The sequence below is a fragment of the Anas platyrhynchos genome, chromosome 1 (genome assembly GCF_047663525.1).
Source record: "Anas platyrhynchos isolate ZD024472 breed Pekin duck chromosome 1, IASCAAS_PekinDuck_T2T, whole genome shotgun sequence".
In the NCBI taxonomy this organism is placed as follows: domain Eukaryota; kingdom Metazoa; phylum Chordata; class Aves; order Anseriformes; family Anatidae; genus Anas; species Anas platyrhynchos.
In genome coordinates, this window is record NC_092587.1 from 37,071,101 (window position 1) to 37,090,933 (window position 19,833).

General features: G+C 44.4%; 1 long non-coding RNA gene across 2 annotated transcripts; it reads left to right on the forward strand.

The window, feature by feature from the left end:
• Nucleotides 1-6,057: 6,057 nt before the first annotated feature.
• Nucleotides 6,058-19,621, forward strand: LOC113843479 (uncharacterized). 2 transcript variants are annotated; one of them, XR_005261547.2, is made up of 4 exons: nt 6,058-6,455; nt 16,957-17,233; nt 18,056-18,259; nt 18,822-19,621. It is a non-coding gene; the product is annotated as an uncharacterized lncRNA (long non-coding RNA). The 2 variants fall into 2 exon arrangements; XR_005261538.2 differs by lacking the exon at nt 16,957-17,233 and having other exon boundaries at nt 6,093-6,455.
• Nucleotides 19,622-19,833: the final 212 nt, after the last annotated feature.

Consider the following 19,833-nt stretch of genomic DNA (forward strand, 5'->3'; position numbering starts at 1 on the left):
CTTGTTTTCAGAAGATACTAAATGAAAATAAGCTTTTAGGAATGGCACAAAATGATGAAGTTAATTTTGTTAAACATTTTCACTTAAGCCGATTTTCAATAGATGAACATCAAATCTGCTTCTCAGATTGATATAGTTGAAGGTTGATATAGTTCAGTGAACGTATTAGTGATGAGTGATGGGTGGTGGAATCAAAGCAGTATATGACAGTGACACAGAGCAACTTTTGTTTTTAAGACACTTTAATTGCAGAGGAAAAAAATGTTCTCATCCATTGAGCACTGCAATCTTTTTGGCAACTGAATTGAATCCTTTGAGGGTGGTGAGTGCAATAAAACTATGCTGTGGTTTGCTTTAACTGCTCAGATCAAGGTCTTGGTTAGCTTTTTGGCATAGCTCTGCTGGAAGGGATTTCGTCATGCAGAGGCTGTTCATGCTGTGTTTTGTAATCAAGGCGTTTACTAACTGTAACTTTGTGAGTCCTGTATATAATTTCATGTAGCTTATTGTGATGCTTGCATTGCTGATCCTTAACTTTGGATGTGGGAGGTGTTGACTGTGAGGATCGGACAGCAATGGGAAGCAGACGTTAAATATCCCTTTGGTCAAAACTGCATGGCATTTTGCAGTGCTTTCTGCACAGATGTTTTTTCATGTCTGTAAGTTGACATTTTTGTGCACAAAGGTTTGACGCAATTATATTATTAGTTTTGATTGAAAAAAGGCACCTTTAAAAATTAATACTAATCCCTAATCCCTAACTATATGCAACAAGAGAAATCAATAGGTTAGTTACTTCATGTCAAGATGTATACGGACTTTTAAAAACTCTTACTGTTTCCCTCTCTCATTTGGAGTATTTCTTTCCCTCTTCCCTCCTTTATTGTGGAAAATGGCACATAGCAGTGCCTGTTTCATATTCCCTTAGCTCTCCTCCAAACTAAATACTTCAAGATGCTGATTCTCCAGAGGTGCCGAGTAACCACATTTTGGCAGAATTTGAGCTTGGTCAAATTTCTTGACAAGCAGGCAGCTCCAAGTGGCAGTAGGGGGTGAACACCCTGTTTTGATGGGTGGCTTGTTAAATGTCCTCTAGTGTGGAGTCCCATCTCAGCATCCCAAATACAATATCTGAAGCAATTTCCTCCTTTTGTGACCCTCTCCTTTCTACCCCACTTTGTGATGAGAGGCAGTGACTTACACAATGAACATAACATTGAAGGCATCAGCATTCACACTTTATAATAGCATATGTTAAAAAATGATAATTCTTGATTCTCTCCTGTAGCATAATTTTTGTTTTACTACAGTTGTTTAACCACAGACCTTCTTCTCATCATATAACTGCCTTTGGGCTAGATAGGTGTTCTCTAAGGCTGAACTTATCAAAAGGAGTACAAGAAAGCCCCAGTATCCTCAAGCTGCCTACTTGAAGCCTAGGTAATTTTATCATGAGACTTTAAGAAATTACAGAAGAACTACAGAATCACAGACTAGTTTAGGTTGGACAGGACCTCTGGAGATCGCCTGATCCAATCCCTGCTTGGAGCTGGGCAAGCTTAGATCACATTGCTTGGGGTTGTGTTTGGTTGTGTTTTAAACATCTCCAAGGCTGGAGACTCCACAGCCTCTCTGGGTGGCTGGTCCATTTTGTTCACCCTTGATGTTCAGCATCACCTTTTTTCCCCTAATGCCTAATTGGAATTTCTTTTGTTGCAACTCACGTACACTGTCTGGGTAAACTTGCTGGATGAAAGGTCTGGATGCAAGTGACATCAGGTTTCATTTGCTATGTCTGTACCAGTGAAATTAGAGGTTCTGTAACTTTTATAGGCTGCTTGGACTGCTTGAAGTTCGTGGTTGGTCTCAGTCCAGGAATGGCACCTGTGTCACAGAGCTGCCAAGGTCATTTGAACAGCTCTTCAGCTGTTCGAGCAGACCGAACAAAGATGATAAGGGCTGAAAGGACAAGCAAAACCAGCCTCTTCGTGACCAACAGTGCTCTTTCCAGACAGGCTGAAGGGATGCTGGCCGGTAGCCAGCAGTGCTTTGGTGGTGCCTGCCCTGAGTTCTGTCTCTTGCTAAGGGGACGGGTGCCCTTTGCCAGCGCATCACACAGTGTGAACATGAGTCTGGCTTTCTGCACTCACTGAGCCCCAGCGACTGCTGCCAAACGGGTGCTCTGAGGCACAGACCCATCTCCCAGCCCATCTGTCTCACCCATCAGGCCCAGCACTAGCCCAGCACCAGCATGGTGCTGGCAATGCCCTCCCCATCCCATCCCACACACCTCTGTGCAGTGAGGGAACAGACCAGCTGTGGACCCGCTGTGTCCCACCTACCCACCAGCCTGCCTTCTGCAAAGCGCCAGTACCCTCATTTGCTCTTCGGAGGGGTGCCAGCAATAACACGCCATCGGGTTCTGGCCTGCTTTAATGACTGCACACACTTCATCTTGAAGATTATGGGACTGGCCTTCTTGGACCAAACTTTACCCCAATATTTTCACCTTAGCCATATGGTTACATGCAGGGGCTCTAGAGACTCCCTTAAGACGGACACCAATGCAGATTCTGCAGTCCAGCTGTGTTCATTTTAATTTTAATTTTAATTTTAATTTTGCCATGACAAATTTGGTTCTCATTTCTTCAGCTTTAGACTACCTTGTTCTTTATGATAACAAGAGATTGTGCAGTGATGCAAAACAGGAAAAACAAGGGATGGGATACCCTCATCATCATGGTAACAAAGTGTTTAAAATAAAATAAATAAAATAAAATAAAATAAAATAAAATAAAATAAAATAAAATAAAATAAAATAAAATAAAATAAAATAAAATAATAATCTCTAGAAAATGTTCAAGGAATATGTGAAGGTAGGTACCAACAGCCACTGCAGTACACCAGGCACATGGGCATCATGGCTGAGTGAGTGTTCTGCGTCTATATAGGAAATAGAAAATCCAGGAGAGAGAATTTTCTTACTGAAAATTACATTTGCCCATAAGGCCCTGATTCTGGACAGTTTCTTAGGGTAAGCTCTGACAGCATTGGCTTTGCTCTGAAGGTGCAGGATGTCTCTCGGCTACTTGCCCTTTGCAGAAAGGTGTCTGGTCTTTCCCCAATTCTGCTGATTCCAGCATGAAAAGTGGTATTTGTAGGTTGCCTTGAGACCCATTCCACCTCTGGATCCTTTGAAAATGTCTCTAGGTAGACATCCTTGGGACCTAATACCATTTGTTTTATTTTCATTACTGAGAACTGACAGAAAGACAGAAAGTGCCCTTGATTTCAGGCACTCCTGTTGCCATAGACCTGTCTTTAAAGATCAGAGGGAGGATCAGTTGCTGCCTTGTCCATGAAAATAAACAGAGCAATTTTTTCTCCATAAGGAATGCCTTCTTCTCTGGGAGTGGGAGGGATTTTTTCCTCTTACTGAGCGCACCATTTTCTGTCAGCAGGGAGGACATTTAATAAGAGGTGGGTCTTCTCAAGACTGTTTTTTGGGGAAAGAGAAATCTCTTTTGTGACGTAAATATATGGCTAATCTTGCTTGGTAGCTGCCAGGTTTGTCTTCTAAAGCATCTTTAATGGATGCTTTTCCATCTTTTCCTTTCCCCATTGCACCCTGTGTTTCTAACATCCCAGGGTCAAGCCTTGGTATCCATCTGAAACACTGATGGAGAACAAACCCTGCAGGCTAATCAGCAGCAGAGGTGGATGTCCTCAGGACAACGAGTGCAGAAGATAGTCACAGCACTCTTTGCACTGAAATGCTCCTTGTGTTAGGGAAGGGAATCAAAACATGATGGTTCCCCGGGTCTTGGCTGGGATTTGTAGCTACGGCCTCCTGCATGCTTCTGAAACACTGAGGAGCTTTCTGGACATCTTGGCTGTGCTGCCAGACCTTGGCTCCTGCGTAGCTGCTCTGACTTCCAGCACTCTTGGAACATACGCTGACTTCAAGGGTGTTGGTAGGCTGAAAATCCAGCTGCACTTCTGAAGCTTAAACACAGGCTCGGGAATCCAACTTAAGCTTTGATTTTTTTTCTTCTTTTTTTTTTTTTTTTGGAAAAGTATGCCTTCAGTCAACAAAGCAATACAGGACTTGGCCTGGCTTTCCTTCAAAAACCAGCAGTGTATTATAGAGCTCGTGCAGTCTGAGCTCTGCTGTGAGCCTGCCATCAGAAGGATGTGGCTCTCTCAGATAAACAGAGCCTTATCTAATTAGTTATTTATATATCAACAATCACCACAGAGTGCTGAATGCTGCAAAATTATATCAGAGGTGTGAGGAGGAAATTAAACTTCATGCTTTGAAATGCAAGAAAGCATTCACAATCCTAGGAATAACTTGCCTCTTGCTCTGTCCTTTCACAGGGCTGTTTGACCCCTAGACTGAGCTCTGGAAAATAAATGCCAAAGCCCCAGCTCTGTGTTTTTCAGAGTGATATCTTACAGTTTCTCACCGAGCAGTCTCAGTGACTCTTGGAGTAGTCCCTCCTCAGGAAAGAACAAGTGATAGCTGAATTTCAGCCCTTTCACAGCTACTGCAATGTGCCTGATGCAACCCAGACAGCTGCCTCCTGCAAATTTGACCGAGTTCACCAAAGACCTCTGCAAGCTACTCATTTCAGATGGCAGTCCAAAGGGCAAGGGCTCTCTGCCCTGTTTGCAATCCAGCCTGCCCATTAAGCCTTTTCCCTCTTTCTTTAAAGGTCAGAATTAAATGGATATCCCTTTCCCACTTTACAGACAAATGCTTTGGTAAGTGAGTGCTCAGAAGCCCTGGGGATGAATAGAGAACATAGCAAATATCCTGACTGACAGACGAGAATTTAAAAATATGGTATTGTGCTTGTAATATGGAAGGGGAGGTGAAACTCCAGTTGTTAGATTTGTCAGGGGTGGCTCTCTTCTCTGCAAGCTATTATCTTCTGTACCAAATGAGTATTAATGTTGGAGAGTCAAGCTGCGGAGCACATGAGGATTCTTAATATTCAGTAAACAGATCCACTTGCAGCTCCTGAGCACTGGCAATCTGCAGCAAAAGACTTCCCAAAGCAGGCTACAGCTGCTGTGCTGAGAGCCAGAGCCAGAGGAGAGGTCAAGCTACGTCTTGGGGCCAGCCTTCTCCCAGGGACGAGGAAGACTTCTTTCCCGTAGCCAGAATGAGTATGTGTTCCCTCTGTATTGCCACATGGAGCTGAGTTTCCGTGGGAAGTGGTAAGGGAAGCAAGCAGGTAGCACTTGGTCAGAGCTACCCAGCAACGCTGCAAGAAAGCCAAAATGCTTTGCAGAGATGTGTTAGTGAATCTCTGCTGAAACGTGGCCAGAAACCCCACTGGCTTCCTGCCAGACTGCCTCAAACCTCCTGGGTTTTGAAAGAAAGAGGAAATAAAATTGAATTTTAAAAAATATATATATTTGAGAAACCATTTTTGTAAATCTAATGAAGCACTTCGGTGCGTACATTGGTTGGCTGATGCAGCCACAAACACACCTGGGGTGTGCTGACACCAGGATGTCCATGAGGGTTGCTCAAACTGCCTGATGCCCAAGCCTTCACCCTTCCCCTTCCTTACTGGCTTTCTGGAGGGTGACAAAGAGGGAAACTGAAACTTCCCTGTGCACCTTCCCCAGTTCTTTCACTTGCTGAGAGTGTGTTGCTATTCTTTCTTTTTGAAAAAGCTTTTGTTCTGCATTGTGTGTAGGTGGGTCACCTCATTCATTTTCTGCACTAAACCATATTTACTGCATTCTGCTGTGTTACAATGGACTGTACCCTCCCATTCCTCATCTTTATAACAACAATAAACCCTTAAAATTAAAGTCATTACAATTTAGATAGAAAAATGTAATAAACACTGAAAGAAGAGTCTAAAAGGTCACAGTTTTTTTTAACTAAATATTAAAATTCTTGCATGATCGTGGTGAATTCTGATGAAAAATCTTTATCAAAACTGGGTCTTATTTTTTAGTAAGAGAACACATGAGGTTCGGTACTGAAGGTCTTGATGTGTATATGCATGAGCATACACACATACACCGATGGCATGTGGCAGCCTTGGCTGTGACTCTAAATTCTGAAGTCTTTCACAGACATTGGCTAAAGGGAATATAAATTCTTAATGTGGCTTAGATCAAGGTGGCAAGATGATGTAAAAAGTGAGGGAATTTTTTCCTTAACCTAAGTCTCCTTACTAGAATTAATCTACTTGCAATGTTTTCACTTAGAGGTACTTAGCTGAAGCTGGGCAAGGTGGAGGTCTCGCGCAATGTGCAAGTCAAATTCTCAGTCTTGTGTGTGCAACGTGCGAAAAAAAAAGGAAGCAGGAAGAGGACAGCACGAACACCTTTTTCCTCTCTTGGGAGTGGAAGAGCCAGCTCGCTGCATGACCATCCTTCCTCAGATTGTTTCTTCTGGGTAGTTCGTGGTGACAGCAGGCTTTGAGGTGGGTGCGGAAAGCTGCCTCTGTGGGTGCTGGAAGGAATTTTGCAAACCTATAGGGGGTCAAGGGGGAGAAAGCAAGCAAAAGGGCTTGTGGGAGGAACGGAGATTTGGGTGTCTGGGATGCTCCTGGTTATGGAGTGGTGATATGACATTGCTCTGAATGATATGACATGGCAGGGGTTTAGAGAGAGAGGGCTGAAAGCATGTGTTTGATGTGGTGGAAGGTGAAACCAGTGGGGTGACTTGAAAGAGTCAGGAAGGAAGTATAGAAAAAAAGATCTTAGCAGCAATATTTCTTTTATATATATATATATATATATCTTTTATATTTATATTTATGCTTATGGTGATCATGATGTCAAAGGAAAGGACAGCAGTGTTTCCAGAACAGTTGCCACAGAGGAGGAAAAAATAACAGTCAAGAGCATGGAAGATGTGAAAATTTGGTGGGCTGAGGGGAGATGGTTTTGCAGTAGGACAAAGCAACAGCTGTATATTGCAGCCTGAACATGAGTATTTGGTGGAAGGGACAACTTGAAGATGAGACCAGGATGCAGGCCTCAAAGAAGGATCACAATACTGCTCCCGCCCTGATGGGGGAAAAGCAGAGATGCTGAAGGACATACCACCTTGCTGAAATCCTTTGCATCTGAAAAGCTAAGAATGAAGAGCAAGCTCTGTGGAGCAGGACCCAAATTGTTGAAGCATTATATGTTTAAAAATGCCACAAAACCCAGAGCTTTTCTTTCTAAGTAGCATTTATTTATCTTCACATTCCTTTGGCTTGTGCAGCTTCTCTGCCTGGTTGCTGGCAAAGCATTTCTGCTCCTTACAGCAGCTCCCTTGCATTTCATGCAGGTCCCCCTACCAAGGCACAACAGCAACAGGCTGGCTGTTTAGCATGGCTTAACAAGCTTCAAAAGCACTGTGCCTCTTTGCCCCTCATTGATTTACAGTGCCAGGGCTGTGTTGTGTTGAGCTTATATTTTGTTTATTATTTCATTGTCCATTTCTAAACAGCAACCTCAAATATTTCCCACAGAAACTGCACCTCATCTTCTCCTTTTCTTTGCTCAGAATGGTGATTAAATAAAATACAGCTTTGGTTATCTTCCCTTTTCAATACCCTTTCTGCTCCTGCAATAGTGTAACTTGTGCCACCGTTTAGACAATATAATGAGGGTTATCATTGGAGTGATTAAATCGCTGTGTTTGAACACCCTGGTTTAGCTTATTGCCATTGGAACAAACTGTGCGGATGCTGACATTTTCACAGTGGATAATGTGAAATTGCCTGGTCCTCCTGGGTTTCTGATCTTCTAAGCCTATGAACTATGGATTATGTTCTCAGAACATGCGTTTTGTTGCAGGTGGAATAAGGACATTATTCCATCGCTCATAGGCTGAAAAGAACTTGCCCAGAAATGGGAAATGCTGCTGAAAAAGCCTTGCCTTCTCGGAGCTGAGGTTGTGATGTGGTACAACCTGAACGCGTGCTATATGGCACATGGTGTACAATACATGCCATCACCTGCACCATGTATTAAATTACGGAGCAGAAATCAGTCTCATAATCAGTCTCTGATTATGCTCCTCACTTTAGTTACATGCAGGAGGAGAGCATCTGCTTCTTCTTTTCAAGCACTTGTTTATAGAGCAAGTCTTCCTGCCAAGAATATAAGTGCAGGACTGGTTGTAGCCCTGCTGCAGGAGAAAACTGAGCTGGGAGATGCATCTGAAGTTCATGCAAGATGTGGGTTCCTCCTGGAGATGGGATGGGGGAATACAGCTCTATGGCAAGACCTCTTTGGGAACAATTCCCAGAAGTTCAGAGGAGCCTCCATCTGCTTTGCAGCCCTTCTTCTGCAGGGGCTTGTTGTTGTGGAGCAGCAAATGCTGGCCCCACCAACACTCCTCATCTACAGGTCTTGGCTACCTTTCTGTTTTTCCTTACCAAGAAGCCTTTCCACAGTTGTTTTCTTGCTCTTCTTCTGTCTTCTGGGACAGCCCTCTGACTTGTAGTAGTAATTTGCCAGGTCTCTGGGGTCTTGAAGTTGAAGTAGCAAAGCTAGAGTTTCCTTCTCTGTACTTTCCACCTCCCCTCTCTCAGCACAGGAACCCAGAGACCTGGCAATGAGGAAGAAGCCACCCACGTCAACAGCTTCAGTGTGCGCTTTCTTTCTGGGGAAGCAAGCCTGGGCAAGGACATCATGAGCTCTTCTCTTCAGAGTGCAACAATCTCATTGTTTTTTAATTCTTTGGTCAGATTTTTAAAGCTGTTCAGCCTCTCCTTGGAGCATTAATAATTTTTCAGGGTTTCACTTTAAAAATAATGGAATAATGGCAAGCTAGAACATCCAAAAAACTTCTAAATTAGTGCAATCAATGCCAAGCATATCAGTGCTAAGCCAAAAATCCAGAGCCTTGGACAACAGATCATTCAGCTAGTTGATGTATATTCATTAATTGGGGTGGGAGTAGGGAGGGAGCAATGCACAAATGGAAGTGAATTCTTTTTTGGAGTTTATGTATACAAATATTAAAATGGGGCTGGTTTTGTTTCATTGTTAAATTCCAGAGTGTTTTGGTTTTGTTTTGTTTTTTCTCTCAAAAACATGTTCTTAGTCCCAGCAAACCGCTGGAGTAACAATAGCTAATTTAATTTGTCATCTTCTCCGTGCACAGTTGTGGATGGAAAGGAAAGCTCTGCTTTGGCATCAAAGACCTTCAAGACCGAGCTCGGCTAGCTGTAAGCCTTTTTAAGAATAATGCTTGGTTACTAATCTGTGTGTGAGTAAATTCAGAGCTCCTCGAAAGTTGGAAAGGTTGCGTTCATGGCTCGCAGCCTGTTCCAACCTGAGGGCTGGCTCCCTGCGTGTTGTCCTCTTCGTTGCCTAGCACTGCCTGTCTTTCACTGCGCTTCATAGCAGGCTCGCAAGGCCACGTGTAGGCTCCAAATAGCAACTTGCAGGGGAGAGTCGGCCCCAGAAGGGTTTCCCCTATTTTCTGAAAGCCACCACGGAACAGTGACACAAATCTTTGTATTTAGTGATCGCATCTCCAGAGATCTTTGAGATAAAGCCACCCAATTGAATGCCTTTCTAAATGTCGTATTACTGCTAATCCTGGGTTAAGGGATAAGGGGATAAAAAGGGAACAGCCGCCTCATTAAGAGGGTGACCGGGGGCTCATTTTGCATTTAAGCTCTTAACTTGGCTTTACCATAAATCACCGAATCCACATGAACTCGGTGAAAAGCAGGTAGCAGCACTGCCAGACCCTGCTGGTGCATGCACAGAAGCTGGTGGCTTCTACTCTTTTGTGGTTTTTCTCTTCAGGAAAGCGTGAGAGGAGGAAATGGGAGTGATTCATGTTTCTGCCACCCTTGTTTCGGTGCTGCTGCCCATCCTCAGCCACGTGGCCGTGGGAGCAGGAGGGAAGTCCCCGTTCCTCCCCCGAGCGTGGGGAATGCTGCTGGTGTGTCCCAGCTCTTCTGAGGCGAGAGGCCGAACCTGGGCTCCTGTCACCTGTAATGTGCTTACAACAGCTTTACAAAGTGGGGCTAAGTGCCAAGCTGCTGCATTTCCTCACTGGGCTGGATCTGAGCTGATCACTGATCGCCGTGTGTGGGCTCCCCCCGGCTCCCTCCAGGCCTGGCTGCAGCTGGGTGAGCATCCAGCATCCAGCATCCAGCATCCAGCATCCAGCACAAGCTGCCTCGGGCCAGCCAGAAGCACCTTCCCCAGCAGCTGCAGGAGGGACACAGGATGTGATCAGGGCTCCTCAGCTCCACTGGTTTGCAACAGAGTAGGCAGAGCAGTGCAAAAAATGAAGGGGGATGGTTTGGGTGCTGAGGGTTGGTGATGAAAGAGAAGCACAAGCACAAATTTCCTGTTGATTTTTTATTATTATTATTTTTATTTTTTGCTGCTTTGAATATTGCTGAAGCATCTTGCACGCCTGGTTGGTTTGGGGTTCCAAAGAAGGAGACATTCAGTTTCTAGAGAGCACAAGCCCAGCTGTGCTCAGGCTTTTGCAGCTGTGTGTATTGGAAAGTAAACAGTGCATCCAGCTAGAAACTGCAGCTGGCAAGAGGCTGAATGAAAGAAATGCTGAAGTGTCTATCTGGGCCTGAAAATCTGTGTCAGGGTTGAGATCACTGGAGATGTGAGTTTGGATTCCAAAGGTGGCTTCACCTGAGTTTGCTTCACTGTTTAACTACGTCCATTAGCCAAAATTACTGGGGTATGAACAGCAAGAGGTTGTTGTGTTGTATGGGGCAAGGCTGACTCGAAATGAAAAGCTGAGTGGGAGAACTGCAGATTTTCTTTCCAAGTGTTTTGTCATAAGTGGAGCCCTTTAGGGGAGGGGGAGAGGAGTGGGGAGACGACAAGCACTTGACATTTTGGGCTATTCTTTTTCAACATCCTTTAAAATATTTCTGCTAAACAAATTCCCAGAGTTGTGTCCAGATCTCCTTTCAGTTATGTTAGCACAGACTTTAAAGAAGAACAGACCAGTTCTTTCTTAATTGTTTTTTAATTGTGATCTCTTTTTAAATTGTCTTAAAAGCTGCTTTGTTTGTGGTAAAGAGAGCCACTTATTCTGTTCCCACCCAGGGAATGGCAGCATGATGCGAAAAAGCAAGAAAACAGAATATTGTATTCCAGCACAAAGTATCCATTGCTGAGGGACAGGAGCCTCTAGTTTTTTCCTTGAGATGTAAAATAAAGTAAAATTAAATTAAATGGTAGTGGTGGTGTGTGAGGGGTGTTAAATTAATCCCTGGGCACTGTGGGTGCCCCAGTATTTGCCATATTGCTTTTCTGTGGTGCAGGCAGTGCCGTGGGCATGCAGTGGCAGCACAGAACCCAAGAGCATCCCCTGCCTCCCACTGCTGTGGGTGTGAGGGCAGCAGAGCTGCCCAGTGCTTCCTTGCTGTTCGTGTTTGCTTGCCCTTCTGTGGCTGGGGGTTGTTGGAAGGCACTGGGAGGTGATTGCTGTGGGCACAGCTGCTCTGCAAAGTAAGCAGGTTTCCAGCCCAAGTGAAAGAAAAGCTTCTTTTAATCACCATATCCAACAGTGTAGGTAAAATGGGTTAGATTTGCTAGCAATGCTTTGTATATGGAGGGAGCCAAGTGGGGGGAACCTGTCCCCAAATGACTATATGACCTTAAGCTTTCTGCAGATGAGCAGAAGCTTTTCCCTTTACCCTAATGCAAAAGTATCCCAAGAGTCAAACCATTTCAAGGACTCTTCACACAAGACTCTACATTAGTGCTCTTTCTCAACAGAGAGGAAAAACCCACTTCAAAATTCTTGGGTGTTCATATTTTCCTATAATAATATCCAAAAATGGGATTTACATATTTTTTTTTTTTTCCTTTGGACCTTTCTACCACTTCTTTGGAAACAAAGAAGTGGTGACTTCAGAGCAGGGTGATTGGTGCTTGCTTAGCTCAGACCTCAGGAACTTTTACCAGCAAATTAACGCTAACTACCAAATCTGCAAGGGGATTTTTCCCACTAAGGAACCAACCCCTTGTGGACATGTGAGTCTGTATTTTCCTTGCACAAGGACCTGCGTGCTGCTGTGTCTTGAAGGGACTCAGATATGCTTTAGGTCTATGAATGATGGTTGGTGGGGACCAATTAAAGGTATTGACCTAATGACTGCCATGTGGGCTGTGCAACACTCTCTAGAGGGTGTTTGAGTACTGCTATCCTTTACCATCTGTATCTATTTTTGTGTTGAACTCATATTTACTGCTATCCCTCTCCTCGGTCAGTTGCTACACTTTCACCTTCAGATCATCTTCGCCTGACTAAAATATAATATTAACCTGCTAGACCAATAGTCTCATTTTCCAGCTCCATTTTGACCCAGATCATGCTTAGCTAGTTCTTAATCTAAGGTTTATTCTGCTACCATCTAGAAATTGCCTCCTGTCTGCAATACAGTTTTTCTAATATGCCTGTCACTTCCTGGGCCAGTGTTCAACAAATTACTCAATTTTTGTTCTTGTAGATAGTGGATATAGTGCCAATTTAAGTTTCTTTTGCCCATTTTTTGTGTGAAATGGACAGCTTGTGTAGTCTGTGGAAAACAATTTTAATAGGCTTGTGCCACACTCTGAAAAACATTCGAGAATGTGCTTTTAAAACTGAACCAAATACAGCCAAAATTTGTGGTTAAAGAAATAATTTACATTTCCTGTCATGTAATTACTCTGATTCATCTCTTGAAACACAGATTAAAAGTAGTGTTCTGGTCCTTAAGCCTATTTTTCTTTTGGGGGGGGGGATTTTTGCATACAGAACGAGGGAACAATTATTGCCTCCAATAAATGCCATGTCTGCAGTTTGGTACAGAAGGGCATGATATTCATAGGGTTCTCTAAAGAGCAGAATAAAATAGGCAAAAATCTCATATTGCTTTATTTTTCTTTCAGTTTCATCATTGGTATTTATATGAATGCCTTAAGCTTATCTCAAATTCTCTTTTATTAAAGCCACTTTTGAGCTCACCCTAATAAATATCAGCTGTTTTGTTTACTTCCCTTTTGAAACAAAAGTTAGCTATGGTGGGCAGGAAGTTATATTACTTCTAAAGTGTGTGAGCACAAGAAAAAGGTAAGTTATTTTTTCTGTCTCTACAGCCATGCAAAGGTCTGTTGTTGAATGGGGTTTAAATTACACACACAAAATGAAAATTCAATTACACACACAAAAAGCTTGCAATGAGTGAGAAACAAACAGTTGCCCTTGGGAGTTTCTCTGTTGAAACGATCCTTCCAGCCAGCCCTAGCTCTTTATTTCTCTGTCACAGTGTTGCTGGTGCAGTAAAGCAATGCTCTTTAGACCACAGGAGGTTTATTCAAGGGCAGGGTTATTTTCTGGTATGAGTCCACAGAGTCACATTTCCGGGTTTTCCCCAGCACTCCTGAGGACAGGAGGGTTTCCTTGCTTCCTAACAGTGCCAGTAGGAGCAATCAATGCACCTTGCTTCCCAGACTGTTAGCATGTGCCAAACAGGGAGTGTTTTATTGCCCCAGATAGATGCTGAGACCAGGCTAGCCTGTTCTCTCACTCTCTCAGCCCTTATTCATGTAGTAACTGCCTTCGAGAACTCTTTGCATAAGGCTTTGCATGAGTTTGATATTGACTTTGACCAGCAGCACTTAGTCTTTCAAAGGAAATCGAAGGGCACTTGCGTCACTCCTGATGCTGGGCTGTGAGGACAGATGCCTGTCCTGCTGCCCAGGTGTCGTGGCTGCGACAAGCACTGCGGCTCCGTGCCAGGCCCATCCCAGGTGGACTCCCCAGACAGCCTTGAGCTCTGCTTTGATATCTGGGTTACAAAGAGCACATTAAGACTGCTGAGAGGACAGCATTGTTTGCTCTTGGGTCTGAGGCAAGCTTGTTAATGCTGTAAGTACACATGTAAAGTAGCAAGGCATCGCTTTTCATTGGGATGAAATTTAAGTCATGTATGGATGCAAATCCAAACCTTTCCGGCAAACAAAGTTGTCATTTTTGATGGCAAAGGTGATTGACATGACTGAATTAGGGGAATGATTTTAAATAATCTCTACTATCTACAAACAAAAAGAAAGTATTGTTCTCTCAGCTTTTTGTACAAACAGCAGTGTGGCATATCAGCTGTACATACAACTCCTGCTCCTTTCCCTTCTGGTCCCACATCTACCCACGCAGAGCTGTAAAGCTGGTGCTCCAGGAGAGCATATTGGTCTGAAATCTCAGGCTCTGGATATGCATAGAAGCCAAACCGAGAGAAAGACCAATCTCATCTGCTGCTTTTTGCCCCAGACTAGAGTTACAGAATCTCTCTTGGCTGGAAGGGCCCTGGGGAAGACACCTCACCCAACCAGCCATTGATGGGCTCCACCGCCAGCATGCTTTGAAAGGATAGTGCTTGTGGATGTGGGGGAAGGGGACCTGCCACCACTGAATAATTCATATCTTAGAGTATGGACTAGAACCCAGAGGGTGAAAGTCCGGGGAAGTCGGGTTAGTGATTTCCTGGTCACCACAGGTGGTTTTTCCATGACGAAAATGAAGCGTATTGGCAAGCACGAAAGGAAAATGCACACTGCTTAATGCCATGCTTCACTACACTGTAACGAGAACTCGTTTACGAGGTGTCCCTGAAACCTCTCCTACAAACACCAACTTGCTCTAAAGCAAGTGCAAACAGAAAAAGCAGCCTGGTGATTGTAGGTTTTTACTAACAATAACATATGAAGGAGAGAACTGCTTCAGCTTGTCACTATCCTTTGAGATGGGACAGAAACAAAGAAAGACCAAATGGATCTGTTTAGGCTGCCATTTCTGTTGAGCTAATTGGAAGTTGGCAGAGCAACTTCTGCAAGATTGTTGAACAGTTGTAACAGAGCAGGGATATAGCACTGAACGCATGCACACGTGCTCAGGTCTCTTCCCCACACCGTATACTTCATGCACAACTCTTTGAGCTACTCTGCCCGTGGCCCTGAAGCTGAAAGTGATCAGCTATCAGATTATGTGCTTGCCAGCCCGCTGTCCCCCAGCTGAGCCTTTTCAGCAGATTCATTGGATTTCTCTTCAGTTGTGAATCCCTGAAGTGAGACTGCCAGTTGCTGGCTGTGAGTGTATGCAACGACTTATCCCTAAGATGGAAACAAGGCAAACTGGCACCTTTTTTCCAGTAGGATTATCAACCCTCATCAGTCACATGTCATACTTGCAAACTAAATTAACAGTTTTCCATGTCAACTGACTGTTTGTTGCCCAAGCTCAGCTGTGATTGCAGAGAAACAATGCAAATGTTTGCACACACAAACACCAGGCACCTAGGCAACAAAATAGGGGAACCTGACCTACTTGTGCAGGATGTGAAACCAGCTGTTGCAGGCAGGACAGAGACATGGTCGAGCAGCAAAAGACAGTAGAAGACAAACGTTAAAGGGTAGGCATTGCTGAGAAACAAAGGTATAAGGGCAGAAGTAGAGGCTGTCAGTGAATATCAGTCATATAAATTATTAAGGGATGCTGTAGCTAACAGAAAGTTGATTTGGGTCCAAATCTTTTGGGGGAAGTAAGTAAAACCCCCCTTGAGGTATTGCTGAGAACTTGCTTTCCTCTCACACCACTAAACCTGGAGGTTTTCCAGCACTGGGACAGCAGGAATTTAGGAGGCCTGTTTAAAACGTAATTCATCCAGTGAAGCTGAATGTATCGTGTGCTTCCACTGGGCTATTTCCTGTTTGGAAGACTGAGAGCAAAGGTCCCTGATAAGAAATATCTAAACAGGCTGACACAGAGCCTTTGGACCGTTCTTCAGGAAGTTTTGAGCATGGACCCTGGTTTTCCATTGATATTTTTTTTTGAATGATGCCCAGATAGTAGTGGATGATTTTAAGGGCTGGAGTCCTAGAAATGAGATGAAATTCCATACCACAGGAACTCAAAAACAAAATCTTCCACTGCAAATTGGGAGTTTGTGAGTTGGAAACAAGTGACTTGGAAGGGAAGGGATGGCTGAGGATGTTGTAGAATGGCTGTTGCAGAATGGCTGTGAATATGGCCGTTCTGCAAGTGTGATGCTAGGATGCAGACAGAGGTGAAGAGTGAAGCAGGGATTTCCATCAGAGATTGGAAGGAACTGGAGCCACAGCCACAGTGGTTTCCCCTGGGGCAGGGAGCACATCTGGTTGCTGAGGAAGGAGGAGCACAGGCATCTCCAGCTGCAGGAGCAGGCAGTGGAGATGGTCAGGATAACTGGAAACCTTTCGTGTTAGGGAAACCTGGACTCTGGATTTCAGAAGCTGACAAAACAAATGCAATGACAGAGGAGGGCTTCTCTGTATAAAGTATATCCATGAGGTAAATTTGAGGAGGGATTCATGTTGGTACCACATGACTTGTGTTCAGTGACTATGAATACATTGTGGCTGGAAAGTGAAAAACTGACCATTTCCATTAAAAGAAGCAAGCTCTGGGAGTGCCTCCTGTTGTCAACTGCTTCACTCCTTTTCCATCTTCTCAGATGAGGGATGTCACAACCCTGGGGACATGTGAGCTCCCAGAGCTGTACCAGGGGCTGGGAGACAGGGTCAGTGTAGTAAAGCTTCCTAAACCACCATTCCCTCTCCATTTTCCTGCCTTCCTGCCTCATAAATCTACACCTGAACTCATCTATTCATGTTACTGGATTTCTCCTTGTCTTTCTCTCCTCAGACTGAGCAGCCTTTCATTACAGTCTTCAAGTTATAAATAATGCATCACGAAGCTTTGCCCTTTGTTCACAAATGTTGGAGCTGGCTGGAAGCATCTGCATTTCTTGTAGTCAGAGTAATTGCCCAGTTTATTAAAAAATGTACCCAACCTTGATATTTCGGGAACACAGATCTTGGGAGGCTGCCCCAGAGAGAATGAGAAGCCAGGTCTGCGGAATCAAAATGTTGTTTTCCTTCTGAGGACTGTGAAGTTTCCTTTTACAGGAGGCCCCTAGTGCACGCATCCCCGTGGTCCTGCAAGCACCCTCCCTTCTCCATGTCACTGCCAGCACCACTGCAGGTTCTCAGCATGCCAGCCCAGCCACACCTCTTGTCCCAAAAACGAGGGTCCTGCAAGAGTTGCTGCAAGAAGAGCTTGATCAACTCCTTGGGAAGTGCCATGGCCTTCCTTGTGCTCCACAGTCCTCCACAAAGGACCGACCTGATCTGACAGGGGTCAGGAGTATCCAACCCCACAGACGGGCTGAGGATTTTTATTCTGGTATTTATATGCTTTTTTACAGCTGTAAAAGTCTCAGTTCATCTGAATGGAATAGAACGGACAGTTGGCAATTAGAAATTTCCCAAGCTTGGAAGGTTTCTAGAATAACTGAAGACTAAGGCATCATAAACACATATCTTTGAGAGTTTGAAAATGGTTAAATTCTTCCCATCTGGCACCAGATAGATGGCTTTATATCTAAAATGGCTTATTTGCCTGAACACCCTCTGGAAGTCCTTATGATGCATAATAGTTACCTATTAGACTCCACATCCATTTGGCAGGACCACTTCATACATTTGAGGTTGGCCAAGGAGTGCTTTCTGTGTCACTGTGTAAGAAAGTCCATGCAAATCCCTTTCCTGATTTAGATTATATTGCTCCGATTGAAAGTTCAGGAATTACAAGAAAAATGGGCCAAATACATCATTTATCTAATATTAGAGAACATAAAACTGCTAGGATGCAAGCCAGGAGGCCTGTGAGAACCAAGGAGCACTGTATGTTACAGAGAATAATAGTGTGCCTGTGTTAAGTGTCTGTGTGATGCAGGGTAAATGAGAGGTTTTAAAATGTCTTAGTATAGATTGAATTGAGATGAATCACCTTAATTTCAAGGACAGCCTGTCTCTGGCATGGAAAAAGCCAGCCAGTACATCCAAATGCAAGAATGGGGGAGTTTGTGTATTCAGGTCTTCACTCCACCAGGGGCTCTCGACACAGGATGCCTTTTATGCCTCAGAGGTTAGGGTGAAGTGGAATTAAAAGTCAGAATGTTCAGCAGCTTCATGAAAGGAGACTCAGTGCTCATCTTTCTTGCAGTGTCCCCACGAGGAGCTGCTGCACTGAGCTTTCATCTAGCGGGCTCAAGTGTTTGGGAAGGTGTTGGAAGCTTGTGCCAGGGGAGGCATTCAGCTTGTGCCAAGCTGTGCGTTTGTGTGGCCGCGCTGGATCTGCTACCAGGATCTGCTTTGTGCTGGTGAAACATGCAGCCCTGGAGATGTGGGGGGAACTGAAGCCTTTGAGGTGAGTGCATTTTCCTTGTGAGAAGAAACTGAGAACACCATGGTCTGCTGTGGGTGGTAACTGTAATGCTGAAAATATTTGCAGAAGTATGGTTAAACAAGCACTATTTAGGCCTCTGCTCAATAAGTCTTGATCACCCACTAGGTACTGCTTCACTGCCATCCTTCCTGCTCGAGAGAGGCCATGCAGCCACAGCAGCAGTGCTCCAGGCTTGGCTGCTTCTTCTGTCCTCCCCTGATCACACTTAGGGCATGGAGGCATCAGTGCTCTTTGAGCAAGACTTCTTGCCACAAATGATGGATTAACTCAAAATGGCAAAGCTGACTACGTCCTCTGCCAACAACTTCGCATGAAGCTGATCAGAGTCCCAGTGCCTCCCCTGATAGAATTTGGCAAGATCTGATCATTAACTCAGTTTTTCCCTTGTCAGTAAGCTCAGAGGTGCGTCCCACCAGACTCGCTCTGTCACAGCTCCTGATGAGCACTTGCGTGGCAGCTGTGTCTTGGCTGCTGTGCCATCAGTATGCTGGTGACATTCTGCTCTCTGTCTTTTTTTCATCAGATCCAGATGGTATAATTTCCTTTCTTTCCCTGAACCTGGCCAAGACCAAGGGCTGGATGAGAATCAGCTGGAAGGCAACCTGGCAAGAGGGATGCAAGGTGTGAGGAGATGGGCAAGAGGATCCACTGCCATGGCCTGACTGTGCCCACCTTTGCCAATGAGTTTGGCAGTTTTTGAGTATTTCCAGAATCTGCTGGCTCTCAGATTCCCACATGATGAACTTTCCAGCCACTGTCTTTCAACACGCTAGCTCAGGCAACAGGCTGAACCCTGATTTTTCTCAGTTTCACCTTTTGGTTGGCCTATTGCAAGGTGCTGCCTTAACAGCTGCCTGGGACAAGACTGGTGAGGTTTCTTCTAGGAGAGAACCTGGGGACTGCCTGGCCACACAAAGGGCATGGCCAATACCTCATGTCTGCTTCTGGGATCTCCTCTGCCCAATCTACCTCATCACCCTCGCTGTGGTATTTGGGCAGCTCCCAATAGCAAACTGAAGCACTCACTGGCATAAGTCTGGGACCTGGAAAGAAACAGAGCAGGCTGACATTTAAATCAGTCTTTCCTGTAAAAAGCCTGGATTTGGCAACTCCATCTTATTTTGTCTTCATTTATTTATTTATTTGCTTTTTTTTTTTCTTGTTTTAATTGCCTGACTTTTCTTCTGGGGAAGCAAGGTTGATAAGAGATGCTTGAAAAGCTCAGAGTTTCTGCTTAAACATCCTCAAAAGTAGATGGAACTGAATTTTCATATTTATGGAGATTTTATCTAAAGAAAAAAAAATATTTGAAATCCAACAAACTGTTGCCTTTGACAGAGATACATGCAGTTTATGTAGCTCTATCAAGTTGGTCTTTTCTGACCTGCTAGCAGTCCTGAGTACACAGGCATTCAAATGAAGCAGAGCTGACTGGTGTGCAGCACAAGGAATTAAAGCTGCTGAGAAGGTAATCAGCAGAAAGATCCTGTGTGAGGAGATATTCATCCTACATTAGGCACTCTGAAATGTCTACA